The sequence below is a fragment of the Camellia sinensis genome, chromosome 1, assembly GCF_055761805.1.
Source record: "Camellia sinensis isolate YWXY chromosome 1, ASM5576180v1, whole genome shotgun sequence".
Taxonomy (NCBI): domain Eukaryota; kingdom Viridiplantae; phylum Streptophyta; class Magnoliopsida; order Ericales; family Theaceae; genus Camellia; species Camellia sinensis.
Window position 1 is genome coordinate 3,809,463 of NC_138961.1, and position 9,281 is coordinate 3,818,743.

Sequence of the window (9,281 nt, forward strand, 5' to 3'; positions counted from 1 at the left end):
GATTCTGACAAATCAGTACAATATGGCAAGCTTAGAAGAGATAGTGCGCCAGCTCCAGGAGAGTATGAAAATCATGCAGCAAGACGTTGCCCGTCAGGCAGAATCCGCCAAGCAACAGGCCGCGATCATGACCCAACAAGCAGAATTAATCACGAGGTTACAGCAGCAAGCTGGAGCGTCTGCTTCATACCAGGATCCTCCCCCACCAAGAATTCCGATACCCGGGGAGACGGCGAATGATCAAAATATCCAGGAGGAAACAGACGTCCCAACGGGGCCACCTCCACTCCCGATTTTACCTCAACTATCCAAGGCGCCCACGCCTATCAATCAACCAGATTCCCCCTTCGAATTCGAGGTGGACCCCACGGCATTAAAAGTGAGCAAGCTTGAGAAGCTGTTCAAGAAATCTCAAGGTGTGAAGTCCATTCTGGACATTAAGGATAGGTACACCGATGCAGCCGTGACGCTGCCGGACCGATTTAAGATGCCACACATTGACCGATTTGATGGATCCGGTGATCCTATGGTGCACCTACGGCTATTTTCAAACATACTAAGGCCGATGGGCCTCGCCAGGTTACAAAAGGTCTCTTTGTTCGGCCGAACCCTGTCGGGTGTGGCGGTCATCTGGTACACAAAACTGGAGGACGATGTTAAGAGGAATTGGGATGAGATGGTCGAGGCTTTTGTCACCCAGTACTCCTATAATACACAGATCGAGATCACAACCCATGATCTCGAGACGACTAGGCAGGAGCCTAAGGAAAGTTTTTCTGACTTTGTAACCCGGTGGAGGGCCAAGGCCTCAATGATGACCACTAGGCCCACTGACAAAGATCAGATTCGAATGATTGTGCACAATCTCCAGCCCAAGCTCATGCAGAAGATGATCGTTCTTCCCTTCCCCACCTTTTCAGATTTACATGAGATGGGGGTACAAATTGAGGATCCTATGAAGCAGGGTCTGATTGACCAAGATAGGGAACAGCCTAGGAGGACTTTCAACAACCGCAGTACGAATGCAGGCACAAGCAGTGCTGCAGCTGCCAGATCTCAGGAAGTGAGCATGGTCACCACCAATCCCCCAAAAACCCTTGCAGCTACGACATTCACCGGTGCGTCCGATAGTAGTTCGCAAATAGCTAGATACCCACCCAAAAACCAAAGAACGTTCACCCCACTATACATGTCCTTGTCCAAGGCTTTAGGAGTTTTGATCAGGAAAAGGCACTTGAAGCCCCTAGAGCCGCGGCCATTACCAAAAAAACTTCCTCCCTTCCACAACCCAGCCAAATACTGCGCATTTCACCAACAGAACGATCATGATACCGACCAGTGCTTCCGATTACGTCATGAGATTCAAGATCTCATTGATAACAGGGTGATTATGCCTCCAGAGAAACCCAATGTCACAACCAACCCTCTCCCACCACACAACCAAGCTCCACCTCCCAAACACATCAACTTTATCCAGACTGGGGTCATGTCATACGACCCCAGCATATACATCACCCCATCTCACCTACCCAAGCCGGAGGTGTTCCTTCCTGACAGCACTGACTCGTGCATGTTGGACATCTCCCGAACCCAACCCAAACCAAACCAGGGTGGTAGCTGTCGAAGACAGAATAGGGATGATTTCAGAGGAAAGTGGTACAGTGGATTTAGGAACTGAGGAATTGGGGAGCTTTGCTGAGGAGGTGTACAACCTGAGTCGTTACATTGCGTCAGCGGGTCAGATTAGGTCATATGTGGAATTGCCAGTAGAGGCAGAAACTTGTGTACTACGGGGGGATGGACTTGATCAGAGGATAGATGACTTTGCAGTTCTAGAAGGGGACATTGCTGACCTGCAGATTTTCAACGAACAAGATCCGGGAGACATGACAGTCAACTGGTTCGATTTTGAGGAGTCAGCGGAGGCTGCAGGGTGGCTTGATGACCAACCAGATATTGTTGAGAAATCTCAGCTGGAAAAGGGCCTGTCAGGGGCAAGGACATTAATTGTGGCCGGAAGGGCCGGGAATCAGAATTCATCGCCGGAGAGCGCCGTTACTAAGAATTTCGCTCAGGATCTGGGCATTTTGAATACAGGGAATGTTGAGCAGCAAACTGTATTGACGCAGTTGGAACAAGAAGGGATCGAAGATTCTGATAGAGCTAGAATAGCCAAGGCCCCTGTAGGGACAGAAATTGCTGTGTGCACAAGAACAGAACGTGCTGCAAGCACAGGAATGCAAGGTGCTGAGGGCACGAAAATTGCTGTAACGGAGCCGGACAGGTGTCTGTCGATTGCCGATGGAATGTGGTGGGAGGACGATGATCTATGTCTTGCCCACATAGATGAGGATTGGGGGAGCAATCAACCGGACGATACCTGGTATATTGGCGACGTTGACCATATGACTAGGAGTGGGCGGTATTTCAAGCCCTCACACCTAGATCAGCCAGAGGCGTCCGGGAAGGATAGGGAGGTGGAGAAACAAAAAGGGAGAAGTTGCTTGAAGACGAAGCTATGCTGAAACAGTTGAAGAAGATATAGGCAGACATCTCCATCTGGGGACTGCTTATGGCTTCGAGAGTACATAGACAGGCTGTTCTTTCAGCGATGGACAAAGCCAAACATTCAATAGACACCACGCCCGAGCAGCTGGTAGGACTAGTCTTTCCGGGAGGAGGTTCCCCGACGTTGACCTTCTCTGACAAAGAATTGCCACCTAAGGGTGCAAATCATAACAAGCCACTCTACATCTCTGTAGAGTGTAGAAACAAATGGATACCGGTGGTTCTTGTCGACACGGGATCCGCCATCAACGTGTGCCCGTCAAGGACAGCGTATGCAATCGGGTTGAAGCCCGTAGACTTTGTTCCAATTGCCCAGGTGATAAGGGCTTATGAAAATACAAGCAGAGAGGTGATGGAGACCGTGCAGATTCAGACTAAGGTTGGTCCAGGACAGCATGAGATTGACTTCCATGTCTTAGATGTTCCTACAACCTTCAATTTACTCCTAGGGCGACCGTGGCTGCACCAGGTAAAGGTGGTCTCTTCCATCCTCCACCAGATGTTGAAATACCCCTACAGGAAGGGGGTGGCTATAGTTTTTGAGAATTCATCAATCCACCCCCCACCAGAGGTGTCTACACCGGTTTTGGAAATTGAGCATGGCACGAAGGATGTCTTCTTATCAGGATTTACCTTGGCCGAGGCCCAGGTCGTTCAGAACATCTTGGCTGATAAGGAGGGATTGTATGTCAGCGCGCAATCAGTGTATCTCATGAACAAGCTTCAGCATATCCCTGGGATGGGTCTGGGAAGAAGTGGTCGGAAGGGCAGCGCAATATCGGCCGAAGTGCCGCACAACCCACATATCTTTGGTTTGGGTTATCTGCCCACCAAAGAGGATTGGGTGAGGAAAGGCAAGGAAGCCTTTTGAGTTGATGCACCGACCCATCCAGGGTACCCTGAACGGACGCTTCGTCCAGGAGAAGGAGGACTTTCCATTTTGTGGCTTCCCAGAGCCATGGCTGAATACGGAGAAGAGGCACCTGCTGGGATTTGAGATCTTCTTTGACCTGCAGTTATCTGGGGATGATGTTGTCGAAAAGTAGGCAGACCCATCAGCTGAGGTTGAGCAGTGTAAGGAAGTGATTTTCGAAAGCGCTGAAATTGAAATGGGGGCAGCATTGGCTTGTCTACTTTCAAATCCTCCGATCGAACAGAAGTGCTTGGGGGATAACTTCTCGGTATCCATGATCAGGAATGAAACGGCTACGAGCCCACCATTGAACATTTTGGATGCATCCATCGCACCCTCTCTCATCTGGCAGTACGAGGAGGGATTTTTGTCAAGCAGCACCGGGTCAGGTAGTGAGCCGGAATCTGATTCCACCGAATCTGTTGAGTCGGAATCAGGTTCCAGCTTGTCTGAGTCTGAGTCTGAGTCTGGTATTCCTGGGGGTGACAACCCGGATGCCACAGTCTTGTCTAAGTTGTCTTTTTCTTTCTCTTTTGAGTCTGTTGTAACAGAAGAATCGGACGATTTGGAAATGCTTAATAAGAATGAAATGGCTGTGGCTTCTGATTACTTTTCTGTGCCTTTGATTTATTGCATTAATCAGGACTTTCAAAATTTTGATGAAAACGACGAGGAAAAAATTCCTCCAGTTTTGCAACGTTTAATTGATCAAGAGTAGGAAAGATTTGTTAAACCTTTAGTTGATGAAATCATTACTGTTAATGTTGGTACTGAGGAGGACCCGCGGCTAGTCCAGATCGGGTCCATGTTGTCTTCGGAGGAACGCGAGCGCTTAGTCACTTTATTAAAAGATTTCTAAGATGTTTTCGCGTGGTCCTACGAAGACATGCCTGGAATCGATCCTGAGATTGTACAGCACCGGATCCCTCTTGACCCAGAGGCCCGACCCGTTAAACAGAAACTCAGAAGGATCTGCCCGGACTGGGCCCTCAAGATTAAAGAAGAGGTCACCAAGCAAATTGACGCAGGGTTCCTGCTGGTATCCGAATACCCAACTTGGTTGGCCAACATTGTTCCGGTGCCGAAGAAAGATGGCAAGATCCGGGCATGCGTGGATTTCAAGGATTTGAACAGAGCCAGTCCGAAGGACAACTTTCCCTTGCCGCATATAGATGAGCTAATGGACTTCACAGCGGGGCATGCTTTGCTTTCGTTCATGGATAGATTCTCAAGCTATAATCAAATAGTGATGGCACCTGAAGACTGGGAGAAGACTGCTTTCACCACCCCGTGGGGGACTTACTGTTACAGGGTGATGCCATTTGGGTTGAAGAACGCTGGAGCTACGTATCAACGGGTCGCGACCACAATATTGCACGACATGATTGTCAAGTCCAAGAAAAGAGAGGGCCACTACACCGCCTTGCAAAAGTTCTTCCAAAGAATCAGAGAATTTCGGTTGCGGCTGAATCCTCAGAAGTGTACGTTCGGTGTTACAGCAGGGAAAATGCTAGGGTTTCTGATTACACAGAGAGGTATCGAAGTCGACCCTTCCAAATTCAAGGCCATCTTAGAAATACCACCACCAAGGACTGAAAATGAGGTGCGAGGCTTTCTGGGTAAAGTGCAATTCATAAGACGGTTTATCTCAAAATTAACCTTGACTTGTAAACCACTTTTTGGTCTCCTGAAGAAAGGAAAGAAGTTCCAATGAGACGGCCGATGCCAAGCTGCTTTTGAACAGATCAAGGAATACTTACAGAACCCACCTGTGTTGTCACCGCCTGAGCTGGGGAAACCGTTGATTTTGTGTCTTTCAATAACTAAGACTATAATGGGTTGCATGCTTGCACAAGAGTCTGAGGACAAGGTAGAGAGGGCTATCTACTATCTGAGCAAGAAGATGCTGGAGTATGAAACCCGCTACACACCGTTGGAAAAGGCTTGCTTAGCCTTGGTATGGGCTACCAGGAAGCTGCGGCACTACCTGTTAGCTCACTCTGTAATGTTGGTTTCAAGATTAGATCCCATCAAATATCTCTTCGAGAAACCGGCACTTACGGGTAGGCTAGCTCGTTGGTTGCTATTACTTTCCGAATTCGATCTGAAATATGTGACACGCAAGTCAGTCAAGGGAAGAGCGGTAGCGGAGTTCTTTGCCGATCATCCAGTGGAAGGAGGTGAAGTAGTTGAGTACTTATTCCCAAATGAGGCCAATTTGCATATCGAAGACGAAACTTGGATGATGTACTTTAACGGAGCGTCAAACCAATACGGGTATGGAGTAGGAGTGTTGCTAATAGCACCCGACAATTCCAGTATCCCTCTAGCCTTCAAACTCTAGTTCAAAGTCTCGAACAACGAAGCAGAATATAAAGCATGCATTGCTGGTTTAGAAGCAACCTTGGAACTAGGGACAAAACGGTTAGACGTCATCGGGGACTCGAACCTTGTTGTATCCCAGGCTAAAGGAGATTGGAAAGTCAAAGAAGAAAAGATGATAATGTATCACCAGACCTTGGACTTGTTAATTCCTCGGTTTGAGAAACTAAACTTTGCTCATCTGTTAAGAGAGAACAACAGGTTCGCAGATTCACTAGCAACTCTATCTTCTATGATAGACATCCCTTTCGGAGTCCGGATGCGTCTGATCCTCATTGACCAGAAATTTGCGCCAACCTACGAGTCGATTGCTGCTATAGATGAGGTTCAAGATGAGAACCCCTGGTACTACGACGTCTGGAACTTCTTGGAAAAAGAAGCGTATCCACCAGGGGCAAATGCCAAGGATAAAAGGGCAATCAAAAGAATGGTCGTTCAGTTCATCATCTACGGGGGTAAATTGTACAAGAGAGGTCATCTGGGAATGCATAAGTTATGCATTGATGCCGAAGAATCTAAGCGCTTAATGGAGGCCATCCATGGAGGAGAGTGTGGGACACATATAAACGGGGTAATGTTAGCCCGGAAGATCTTTAGACAAGGTTACTACTAGTCCACTATGGAGGAGGATTGTATCGGCTTTGTTCGGCGATGCCACAAATGTCAGATCCATGCAAATCGCATGAACATCCCGCCGTCGAAGCTATACAATATGACTTCGCCATGGCCATTTTTAGTTTGGGGAATCGATGTGATCGGGGCCGTCACTCCGAAGGGGTCTAATGGGCATGAGTTCATTCTAGTCGCGATAGATTATTTCACGAAATGGGTCAAGGCCTAATCTTATGCGGTGTTAAAGGCTTCGCATGTTCCAAAGTTCATCCGGAACAACATCATCTGTCGTTACGGGGTCTCAAACGAGATTATTTCCAATAACAGTTCCCACTTCAAGAAGGAAGTGATTGATTTGTTGAAAAAATACAATGTGGCTTTTCATAAGTCATCCACCTATCGGCCGCAAATCAATGGAGCAGTTGAGGCCACCAACAAGAATATCAAACACAGTTTGCAGAAGATGGTGGAAACCTACCGGGCCTGGCCAGATAAGTTGCCATTTGCTCTGTGGGGCTACCAGACGTCAATTAGAGCTTCTACTGGGGCGACTCCGTATTCATTAGTTTATGGGATGGAGGTCGTTCTACCTATTGAAATTGAGGTTCCGTCATTGAAAGTGCTGGCTGAGTGTCAGATAGCTGAGGCAGATTGGCAGCAGAGCAGATTCGAAGAACTCATGCTCTTTGATGAAAGAAGACTGAAAGCACTGTACCATGTTCAGGGTTATCAGCGCAGAATTGCCAGGGCTTTCAACAAGAAAGTTAAGTCCCGGAATTTGAAGGAAGGAGATTTGGTGCTCAAAGACAATCGAGCTCCCATCCACGACCCTAGGGGCAAGTTCAGACCTAATTGGACTTGTCCTTACATCATCAAGTCTATCTGGTCGGGTGGAGCTGTCGTTCTGATGGACCTAGATGGCCTAGAGTTCTCACAGCCGATCAATATGGACAAGTTGAAGAAATATTACCCCTGAGAGGCTCGCTAGGCCGAAAACCTGAAAGGGCGACCTAGGCAAAAGTTAGAGCACAGAAAATTGGAAATTATAAAAATTGAGCTCGCAAGGTTAAAAACCCGCAAAAGGCGGCCTTGGCAAAAGTTAGAGCATAAAAGGTGAGGGTTGATGCACGAGTGAACCTAAGCCTGAACTATGTAAGGCTTGATTCCCTTCTTTGGGATACGTAGGCAACTTCATCCTGAAGTTCAGCCATAAGCTTTTCCCCGATCAACTTTGTCTATTTGATCATCTCGGTCATCTTTGTCTATTCAGCATTCAAGAGCTTTGGTTGTGATCTCCGGTACAGTGCTATTCAAACTAGGGGCAACTTTCCAATTGCTAGGATCCGGGGTTGTGCATCTCAGTGACAGATCTCAGGCATGTCCAGTTCTGATCCATATCGAAAATGGTTTTGAAAAGTTTTAATAAAAGTTGATTTTGCTCAAATTAATCCTTTTACAACTTAGACCATTTCTGGACCAAAGCGGAAAATTTTCAATACCCACAACCTTCAATTACATTGATTTCAGTACAGAGTTCTCTTGCTCTTGAATACAAAATTGAAGTTGTTTTTTATTACATTCATAAAGAAAACTTGAAAGTTCTAATTAAAGTAAATAAATCAGGGGCATAGTCAGGTGTTCCCGTGCCCCCTTCCAGAGCTGGTCGAAGCCTCTGATGCCAAGCTAGGCCCAATCTGTGCTTCTTCATTGAGCCAATCTAAGCACTCATCAGAAAGGGTGTAATTGAAAGTGGGAGCGGGGACCAGAAGCTCTCTCGTCCTCCATGCCATGGCATACCGAGCTAGCTGTGCGCCTCGGACCGGAAATGCAGCTGGGTACTCTATCTCCTCTGCCAGGCAAGTCTGATCATGGCCGAACTGGTGTTGGAATCAGAATGGAAAGTAGAACACGCAGTGTGTCAGGCCAATCAACTGAATCCCGGTCTGACGGGATATGCTATATCTCATTGCCGGTAGATTGAGCCAAGGACAGCGCCAAGCAATGCGGTCTGCGGACAAATCGCACATCCAATCGAACCACCATCCCTCATCCAGGGCATCGACTAAATGACATCGGAAGAAGTAGCCGCGAGCTGAGTATGCTGGGCAGGAGTCCACAATCTGCAACTTGTCCATCAACCACACCTGGGGAGGGATGGAAAATTAGAGAATAAAGAATAGAGAGATGTACATTGAGAGAAAAGTGAGAAAAGGGTTTTGTGAGAAAAACAGAGCCTGGGGACCGAGTGATGTGAGCAATATATATGTGAGATAGGGTGGGAGACATTACCTGCAGCAATAGTGGACTCCCCGCAAATCTGGTCGTCTCTCGGCGATGAAAGGCGTCCAAGCCCATCAACGTCTCAGCCAGTGTCATGGCAATACAGCTCTTTCCCTCTTTTAAGCCTTGGGCAACCTCGATCAACCGAACACTAGATCCTCTGGAGACTGAGGTAAACAAGAAATGAGATAGCATGCACAAACAAAGGGCATGTCGCCGATAGCCTTGCCAATGATGGTCACCACGGTCACCGGCATTGGAAAACTGACAAATCAAACTTGAAATATCCAGCGTTCCGTCACAAATCAAAGATCGAGCATCGTGCATAGTGAGCCCACACATTCGCCCTAAGGCTTGGGCATGACCGAAGCGAAGTTAGGGCAAGATTTCTTCGTTGCGCTCGGATTCCATCAAAGCTTGGAAATCTTCGAAGGTAGGACACACCTCTTGCCCACCAAAGCTAAAGACGTGAGTTACCAGATTCCAAAACCTTGCCGCGGCATAGAGAAACGGAAAACGCAGCGGG